Below are 9164 nucleotides of genomic sequence, written 5' to 3'. Positions count from 1 at the left end.
ATCATTTGAGGTCAGGAGTTCGAGACCAGCCTGGCCAACATGGTGAAACCCCGTTTCTACTAAAAATACAAAAATCAGCCAGGTGTGGTGGCGTAAGGTGCCGGGTGTGGTGGCGTAAGCCTGTAATCCCAGCTACTCAGGAGGCTGAGGCAGGAGAATCGTTTGAACCCGGGAGGCGGAGGTTGCAATGAGCTGAGATCGCGCCACTGCACTCCAGCCTGGGCAACAAAAGCGAAACTCCGTCTCAAAAAAAAAAAAAAAAAAAAAGACCCAGGCCGGGTGCGGTGGTTCATGCTTGTAATCCCAGCACTTTGGAAGGCCGAGGCGGGCGGATCATCTGAGGTTGGGAGTTGGAAACCAGCCTGACCAACATGATAAAACCCGTCTCCACTAAAAATACAAAATTAGGTAGGCGTGGTGGCGCATGCCTGTAATCCCAGCTACTCGGGAGGCTGAGGCAGGAGAATCGCTTGAACCCGGGAGGCGGAGGTTTCTGTAAGCCGAGATCGCGCCATTGCACTCCAGCCTGGACAAGAGCGAAACTTCGTCTCAAAAACAAAACAAAACAAAACCCAATTTATCATCAGTGGTCACCTCAGAGCACCTGAATTCAGTCCTTTAAGTGCAAGTAGGATGCAGAATTCTGGAAGGGCCAGTAAGTGTGTGGCTCCTTGGGGAAGCGCGATCCAAGAGTTTACTAACCTAGGCACGGTACTCCAGAGGCGTACCCTGCGGCAGTCGCCAAATTCTCTAAGCCTAAGAATTCTTCAAGGCCAGTGTCATGTCCACTAGAGACCCAGGAGTCAAGACCATCAGGCACTGAGGAAGACGCCCCCAGCAGGGGCTGCGCAGGCGCGTGTGGCCCGAAAGGGCCCAGGCGTTCCGCGCTGCGCAGGCGCAGGAGCGGCTCTGGCTAGTCCCGACAGCGGCGCCGGTGACTGAGGGGCCGGGACGTGGCGAAGTGGTGGCGGCGGGCGGCAAAGGAGCAGCCATGAGGGCCGGGCCCAGTCACCGACCGTGAGTAGTGGTGGAGGGGGAGTGGACAACGCGTGGGAAGAGGGTAACTTGGCGGAAGGATACATGACTTTGTGGGGTGGGCTCTGACTGTGGGAGACGTAAGGGCGTGGGGGAGGTACGGTTTGAGGTGGTGATGGGAGAATTTGGGACACGGGTGGCCAGGTGGCCGCTGAGCTGGACAGGTTGGTGGAATGGGAAGGGGTTGCGTGCGGTGGAGTGAAGCAGCCCATTTGTATCATCCCTTCCTCTAGGAGCTTTTGGTCGCCTCTTCTTTTCCGCTTATTTCAGAGAATGATCGCGAGGGGAGGGTGGTGGAGGATGAAAGCTCTGTTGGAGCTGAAGAAGCCACCTCTGAACCAGGCAGAGGAAGGGTCGGTATCTTGGAGTAATAGAGTGGTCTGGGTAGAGGATGGGAGTCGGGAGCCCTCTTGAAAGCTGGGAGGGGTCTAGGGAAAAGAGGTAGGGGCTTAGAGTCAGGCAGGTTCGAAAGGAAGTCCACCATTGATAAAGCTGCTAGGTAAACTTGGGCAGGTCCCACTTAACCTTTCTGAACACCAGGAAGATGTCATGCTTCAAACGGGCTATTGCAGGCATCACCTATGTAATTGAGATTGTTTATGCAAATTGTGAATTGTAAGTACTATGCTGATGTTAATGTGTCACCAACAATATACTGGAAGTTAGACTTTACCGTTGTTAATGGAATGACTGATTTCCCTGTTAAGGTAAGAAGCATATTGTTTGTAAAACCTCAGTAGACACATATGTGTTTTCTGTATGGGTATAGCAGATCATGTGCAGAACTACCAGTTCTGTAATGTGACGAATTAGCCATCAGACTTCGGTAGGAAAAATACCGTACTCTTTGGCGTTTTTACAAACGGTGTGCAGCTCCTCACCCAAAAGGATGGAGGGCCAATCTGTTAAAATACTTACTGAACATAGCTAACTCAGGTTGCCTTGTAATATAGTTGGCACTAATGTGCTTTAAAGAGTTGAGAAAAGGCCGAGCGCGGTGGCTCATGCCTGTAATCCCAGCACTTTGGGAGGCTGAGGCGGTCAGATCATGAGGTCGGAAGTTCAAGACCAGCCCGGCCAACATAGTGAAATCCCGTCTCTACTAAAAATACAAAAAATTAACCGGGTGTGGTGGCGGGCGCCTGTAATCCCAGCTACTTGGGAGGCTGAGGCAGGGGAATCACTTGAACCCGTTAGGCGGAGGTTGCGGTGAACCGAGATAGCGCCATTTGCACTCCAGTCTGGGCAACAGTGCGAGACTTTGTCTGGAAAAAAAAAAAGAGTTGTGAAAACTAGTTTGAGACAAGCTGGGAGGGCTGCCCAGTGAGGGATGTGAAAATACAATTTGTTTTATTTTATTTTTGAGACGGAGTCTTGCTCTGTCGCACTCTGTCACCAAGCTGGACTGCAGTGGTGTCATCTTGCCTTGCAGCAACCTCTGCCTCCCAGGTTCAAGCCATTATCTTGCCTCAGCCTCCCGAGTAGCTGGGATTACAGATGCTCACCACCACGCCTGGCTAATTTTTGTAGTTTTAGTAGAGATGGGGTTTCACCATGTTGGCCAGGCTGGTCTTGATTTCCTCACCTCAGGTGATCCACCCACCTCGGCCTCCCAAAGTGCTGGGATTACAGGCGTGAGCCACTGTGCCTGGCTATTTTGTTATCTTTATTTTCATTTTATTTTATTATAATTTTTTTTTTGAGGTGGGGAAAGGAGTCGCTCTGTCGCCTAGGCTGGAGGGCAGTGGTGCGAGCTTGGCTTACTGCAACCTCTGCCTCCTGGGTTCAAGCAATTCTCCTGCCTCAGCCTCCCTAGTAGCTGGGATTACAGGCACGCACCACCATACCTGGCTAATTTTTGCATTTTTTTTTAGTACAGTCAGGGTTCTTTTTTTTTTTTTTTTTTGAGACGGAGTTTTGCTCTGTCGCCCGGGCTGGAGTGCGGTGGCCGATCTCAGCTCACTGCAAGCTCCGCCTCCCGGGTTTACGCCATTCTCCTGCCTCAGCCTCCCGAGTAGCTGGGACTACAGGCGCCGGCCACCTCGCCTGGCTAGTTTTTTGTATTTTTAGTAGAGACGGGGTTTCACCGTGTTAGCTAGGATGGTCTCGATCTCCTGACCTCGTGATCCGCCCGTCTCGGCCTCCCAAAGTGCTGGGATTACAGGCTCAAGCCACCGCGCCCGGCCTAGTACAGTCAGGGTTTCGACACTGCCGGCCAGGCTGGTCTTGAACTTCTGACCTCAGGTGATCCACAACTCCCCCCTCCCCAGCCTCCCAAAGTGCTGGGATTATAGGTGTGAACCACTGTGCCTGGCCCATTTTATTATTTTTAAATTATAAAAAGTTTTCCTTTGCAAAGGAGTCTCTGGCTGCTGGGGACCTGTCTCTATTTTGGAGGTCAGATATGCATATAGCAGCCCTCTAACTCTACTTTTTCTTACGCTGCTTACCAGTGGGATCTCCCAGGTGGAATATCTCAGAAGAGGAACCCAAGAGGTGTCTGGTTTTCCTGAGAGGCTGAAGAAACACTCCTGAGACGTTGTTTTTTAATGTAGACAAAGCAAAGGACAGTCAAACTATGTGTTTATGGAGAGAGAAAATGGGTTCTTTTTATTTTAATTAATTAATTAATTTATTTATTTATTTTGAGACAGAGTCTCGCTTTGTCGCCTAGGCTGGAGTGCAGTGTGCAATCTCGGCTCGCTGGAAGCTCCTCCTCCTGGGTTCATGCCATTCTCCTGCCTCAGCCTCCCGTGTAGCTGGGACTACAGGTGCCCGCCCCTGCACCCGGCTAAGTTTTTGTATTTTTAGTAGAAACGGGGTTTCACTGTGTTAGCCAGGATGGTCTCGATCTCCTGACCTTGTGATCCGCCCATCTCGGCCTCCCGAAGTGCTGGGATTACAGGTGTGAGCCACCGCGCCCAGCTTATTTATTTATTTTTTGACACAGAGTCTCATTCTGTCGCCCAGGCTGAAGTGCAGTGGTGCAATCTCGGCTCCGTGCAACCTCCACTTCCCGGGTTCAAACGATTCTCCTGCCTCAGCCTCCAAGTAGTTGCGATTACAGGCGCCCACCACCATGCCCGGCTAGTTTTTGTATTTTTGGTAGAGATGGGGTTTTGCCATTTTGGTCAGGCTGGTCTCGAACTTCTGACCTCGGGTGATCCGCCTGCCTCGGCCTCCCAGAGTGCTGGGATCACAGGCATAAGCTACCAAGCCCAGTGAGAAAATGGTTTCTAAAATAGAGATGCAGACTCCTTTTGAAAGGACATAGATGCTTCAGCTTTGCTAGCTCTGAGGATTGAGACCTTGAACTGTCAAGGCCTTTTGGAAATCAATGAGTGATTTATCTTTTACCTGAGTAAAGGTAGGGAGGGGCTATACTTGGTTCTTGAAGATTCACAAATAAGGGGAGTGTATTATTTTATAGGAATGGGGAAAATGAACCTGGTTGTTTTTAACTTCTGGTAAAATGTGTTTCACTTTTCTTTCTTTAAGATAATAGTTTTAAAAAGAAAGCATTTGTTACTATTGTGATGGATCATTACAAAAATTTATTCCATCTTTGACTACTACATGGAGTAGACTACAAAATGTTATACATCAAGTAGAGTATAAAGTGTTGAAGCTGGCCTAGCCATCTTATTTTATTTTTTAATAGTTGGACATTCATTTTTAGTGTTGGTAATGCATTTTTCCCCCTACTGGAAATTTCCAGCAGTTCAAATAAGCCCATAAATGCCACCCATGTTATGTTAAAATAATAGAGGTTTGTTCAGCTGTGATGAGAATTTCCTGTCCTCCTCTCCTTCTATTCTCTTTCCTATTTGTGGTTACTTTTATGCAGTAAATGACCTTACAAAATGAGGATTTCTTCCCCTGGGAAAGAAAAAGGGGTGGACTAATATCTTGATTGCCTGTTGTGTGAGAAGTTTTTCCAAAGTGGGACAGGAGCTTTGGAGATTTAAGGACTTCCTGTGAATCTCTGACATAGCAGGGGCTAAAATAAATATTTATTGGCTTCTTCTTCTTATTATTATTTTTATATTTTGAGACGGAGTCTCGCTCTGTTGCACAGGCTGGAGTGCAGTGGCGCGATGTCAGCTTACTGCAAGCTCCGCCTCCCGGGTTCTCGTCATTCTCCTGCCTCAACCTCCCGAGTAGCTGAGACTACAGGCGCCCGCCACCATGCCTGGCTAATTCTTTTGGTATTTGTAGTAGAGACAGGGTTTCATTGTGTTAGCCAGGATGGTCTCGATCTCCTGACCTCGTTCGTGATCCGCCCGCTTCAGCCTCCCAAAGTGCTGGGATTACAGGTGTGAGCCAATGTGCCCTGCCTTGTTTTATTTTATTTTTTTGATACCGAGGTTCACTCTGTTGCCCAGGTTGGAGTGCAGTGGCGAGATCTCAGCTCATTGCAACGTCTGCCTCCTGGGTTCAAGTGATTCTTGAATCCCAGCCTCTCGAGTAGCTGGGATTACAGGCGCACGCCACCACACCTGGCTAATTTTCGTGTTTTTAGTAAAGATGGGATTTCACCATGTTGGCCAGGCTAGTCTCGAACTCCCGACCTCAGGCGATCCGCCTGCCTCAGCTTCCCAAAGTGCTGGGATTACAGGTGGGAGCCACCACGCCCAGCTGAAAATCTTTTTTTTTTTTTTTAATCTATTTATTAATTTGTTATTTTTTTGAGACAAGGTCTCACTTTGTCGCCCAGAATGGAGTGCAGTGGCGCCATCTCGACTCACTGCAATCTCCGCCTCCCAGGCTCAAGCAATTCTCCTGCCTCAGCCTCCTAAATTGCTGAGATTACAGGCATGGCACTAACCGCCTGGCTAATTTTTGTATTTTTAGTAGAAACAGGGTTTCACCATGCTGGCCAGGCTGGTCTCGAACTCCTGACCTGAAATGATCCAACCATCTCTGCCTCCCAGAGTGTTGGGATTACAGGCGTGAGCCACTGCACCCGGCCTAAAAACATTATATTTAAAAACAAAATTATTGGTCGGGCATGTTGGCTCACTGCTGTAATCCTAGCACTTTGGGAGGCCGAGGTGGGTGGATCATTTGAGGTCAGGAGTTTGAAACCAGCCTGGCCAACATGGTGAAACCCTGTCTCTACTAAAAATACAAAGATTAGCTGGGCATGGTGGTGGCCATGTGTAATCCCAGTTACTTGGGAGGCTGAGGCAGGAGAATCGCTTGAATCCAGGAGGTGGAGGTGGTAATGAGCCAAGCTCGTGCCACGGCACTCTAGCATGGGTGACAGAGCGAGTGAGACTCCATCTCAAAAAACAAAAAACAAAACAAAACAAAAAGAAGTATTTAATGTCTACTTCTGTCCTATTACCTCTCAAGGTCTCGATTGTTTCCCTGTCAAAGCTCTGTGACTTAGAGTGAAAAGGACTACAAGAAAAATACTAAATTTTCTTTATTAAAGATGCATTTAATACAAGGAGGGAAATAAGTAATCTGATTTGCTGGCTCAATTTTTGTTTTAATTTTTATTTATTTATTTATTTACTTTTTGAGATGGAGTCTCACTCTTGTCGCCCAGGCTGGAGTGCAGGGACGCGATCTCGGCTCACTGCAACCTCTGCGTCTGGGTTCAAGCTTCTCCTGCCTCAGCCTCCTGAGCAGCTGGGGTTACAGGTGCCCACCACGATGCCCAGCTGATTTTTGTACTTTAGTAGAGGTGGGGTTTTGCCATGTTGGCCTGGCTGGTCTCGAACTCCTGACCTCAGGTGATCAGCCTAAGGGAGGAGACCACTCCTCATATTGTCTTATGCCCAATTTCTGCCTCCAAAGAAAGAAGAAGTAAAAACTAAAAGGCAAAAATGAAATCCACAAGCAGACAGCCCGGCGCCACACCCTGGGCCTGGTAGTTAAAGATCTACCCCTGACCTAATAGGTTATGTTATCTATAGATTACAGACATTGTATAGAAAAACACTGTGAAAATCCCTGTCGTGTTCTAATTACTGGTGTATGCAGCCCACAGTCATGTACCCCCTGCTTGCTCAATTGATGATGACCCTCTCACGCAGACCCCCTTAGAGTTGTGAGCCCTTAAAAGGGACAGGAATTGCTCACTTGGCGAGCTCAGTTGTTGGAGACGTGAGTTTTGCCAAAGCTCCTGCCCAAATAAAGCCCTTCTTTAACTTGGTGTCTGAGGGGTTTTGTCTGCACCTTGTCCTGCTACAAGCCCACCTTGCGGCCTCCCAAAGTGCTGGGATTACAGGCGTGTGCTAGCTCAATTATTAAATGGTGGTTTAGTACAACACTGGATCATACTATTTCATGGGAAAACACAGGTCATTTAAGAAGTGATTTAGGGCCAGGTGCGGTGGCTTACGCCTGTGATCCCAGCACTTTGGGAGGCTGAGGCGGGTGGGTCAAAAGGTCAGGAGTTCGAGACCAGCCTGGCCAATATGGTGAAACCCCATCTCTACTAAAAATACGAAAATTATTTGGGCATGGTGGTGGACTCCTGTAATCCCAGCCATCCGAGAGGCTGAGCAGGAGAATCGCTTATCGCTTAAACACAGGAGGCGGAGGTCGCAGCGAGCCAAGATCACGCCACTGCACTCCAGCCTGGGCAACAACAGAGGGAGACTCTGAAAAAAATAAAATAAATAAAAATAAGAAGTGATTTTGGTCTGCATGGTGGTTCATGCCTGTAATATCAGCACTTTGGGAGGCCTAGGAGGAGGATCACTTGAGCCCAGGAGTTCCAGACCAGCCTGGGCAATATGGTGAAACCCTCCCTTTACAAAAAAATTAAAAAATGAGCTGGGTGTGGTGGCATTACCTATAGTCCCAGCTACTTGGGAGGCTGAGGTGGGGGGATCACTTGAGTCCAAGAGATCAAGGATGCAGTGAGCAGTAATCCGAGCTGTAATCACACTATAGCATTCCAGCCTGGGAGACAGAGTGAGACCCTATTTAAAACAACAACAAAAATAAGTGTTTTGTTAAAAGATTTACTTGGTTACCAATTTTCTGGGAACTAACCCTGAAACTAGTTGGGAAAAATATGCAAATCTAGAAACAACATAAGTATCAATTTGCGAATTTGTGTAATGCCTTTTTTTTCTACCAGTAAGCCATAACTAGGCTTGAATCGTAAGCTTTGTGGGTTCTGTGGCCTCGTTGAAAAATGTTGGAGTTGATCCTTTCAGCAATCAACTTCAGCAAATATTTAAGTGTCTATCATGGGCTATATCTTGTGCTAGGCGCTGGGAGGGAATTAAAATATAAATGACTGGCCGGGCGCGGTGGCTCAAGCCTGTAATCCCAGCACTTTGGGAGGCCGAGACGGGCGGATCACGAGGTCAGGAGATCGAGACCATCCTGGCTAACACGGTGAAACCCCCGTCTCTACTAAAAATACAAAAAACTAGCCGGGCGAGGTGGCGGGCGCCTGTAGTCCCAGCTACTCCGGAGGCTGAAGCAGGAGAATAGCGTAAACCCGGGAGGCGGAGCTTGCGGTGAGCTGAGATCTGGTCACTGCACTCCAGCCAGGGCGACAGAGCGAGACTCCGTCTCAAAAAAAAAAAAAAAAAAAAAAATGACAAAATCATTTTTAAAGTGTTCACTGTTGCCCGGATGCAGTGGCTAACACCTGTAATCCCAGCAATTTGGGAGGCTGAGGTGGGCAGATCACGAGGTCAGAAGTTCAATACCATCCTGGCCAAGATGGTGAAACCCTGTGTCTACTAAAATTATAAAAATTAACTGGGCGTGGTGGCAGGCGCCTGTAATCCCAGCTACTTGGGAGGCTGGGATTGAGAATTCCTTGAATCTGGGAGGTGAAAGTTGCAGTGAGCTGAGATCGCGCCACTGCATTCCAGCCTGGGCGATAGAGCAAGACTCCATCTCAAAAAAAAACCCAGAAAACAAAAAGCAAAAATTAGCTGAGCTTAGTGGCAGGCATCCGTAATCCCAGCTGCTCAGGAGGCTGAGGAAGGAGAATCGCTTCAACCTGGGAGGTGGAGGTTGCAGTGAGCCGAGGTTGCGCTATTTGCACGCCAGTCTAGACAGGGTGAGACTCCATCTCAGGAAAAAAAAAAAGAATTCACCTTTTGTTTTGTTTTGTTTTGTTTTGTTTTTGAGACAGAGTCTTGCTC

The 9164-nt window shown here is 48.3% G+C and overlaps 1 protein-coding gene across 7 annotated transcripts in view; it reads left to right on the top strand.

Moving 5' to 3' along the window:
* Nucleotides 1–9164, top strand: part of FAM222B (family with sequence similarity 222 member B) — a 104245-nt gene that overhangs the window by 11971 nt on the left and 83110 nt on the right. For 2 of the 7 annotated variants that reach the window (XM_023183837.2, XM_026447100.1), the window contains exons 1-2: nt 540–1017; nt 1269–1388. The exons of 1 other annotated variant lie outside the window; for it this stretch is intronic. The gene's annotated coding sequence lies outside the window, so the exon portion shown is untranslated. Of the gene's footprint in view, nt 1–539; nt 1018–1268; nt 1389–9164 lie in introns of those variants that run through there. 4 more of the 7 variants (XM_023183835.2, XM_026447099.1, XM_023183840.2 and 1 more) reach the window with 2 other exon arrangements.

This window comes from Piliocolobus tephrosceles, chromosome 16, assembly GCF_002776525.5.
Source record: "Piliocolobus tephrosceles isolate RC106 chromosome 16, ASM277652v3, whole genome shotgun sequence".
NCBI lineage: Eukaryota > Metazoa > Chordata > Mammalia > Primates > Cercopithecidae > Piliocolobus > Piliocolobus tephrosceles.
This window is presented reverse-complemented; position numbering and strand designations above follow the sequence as displayed.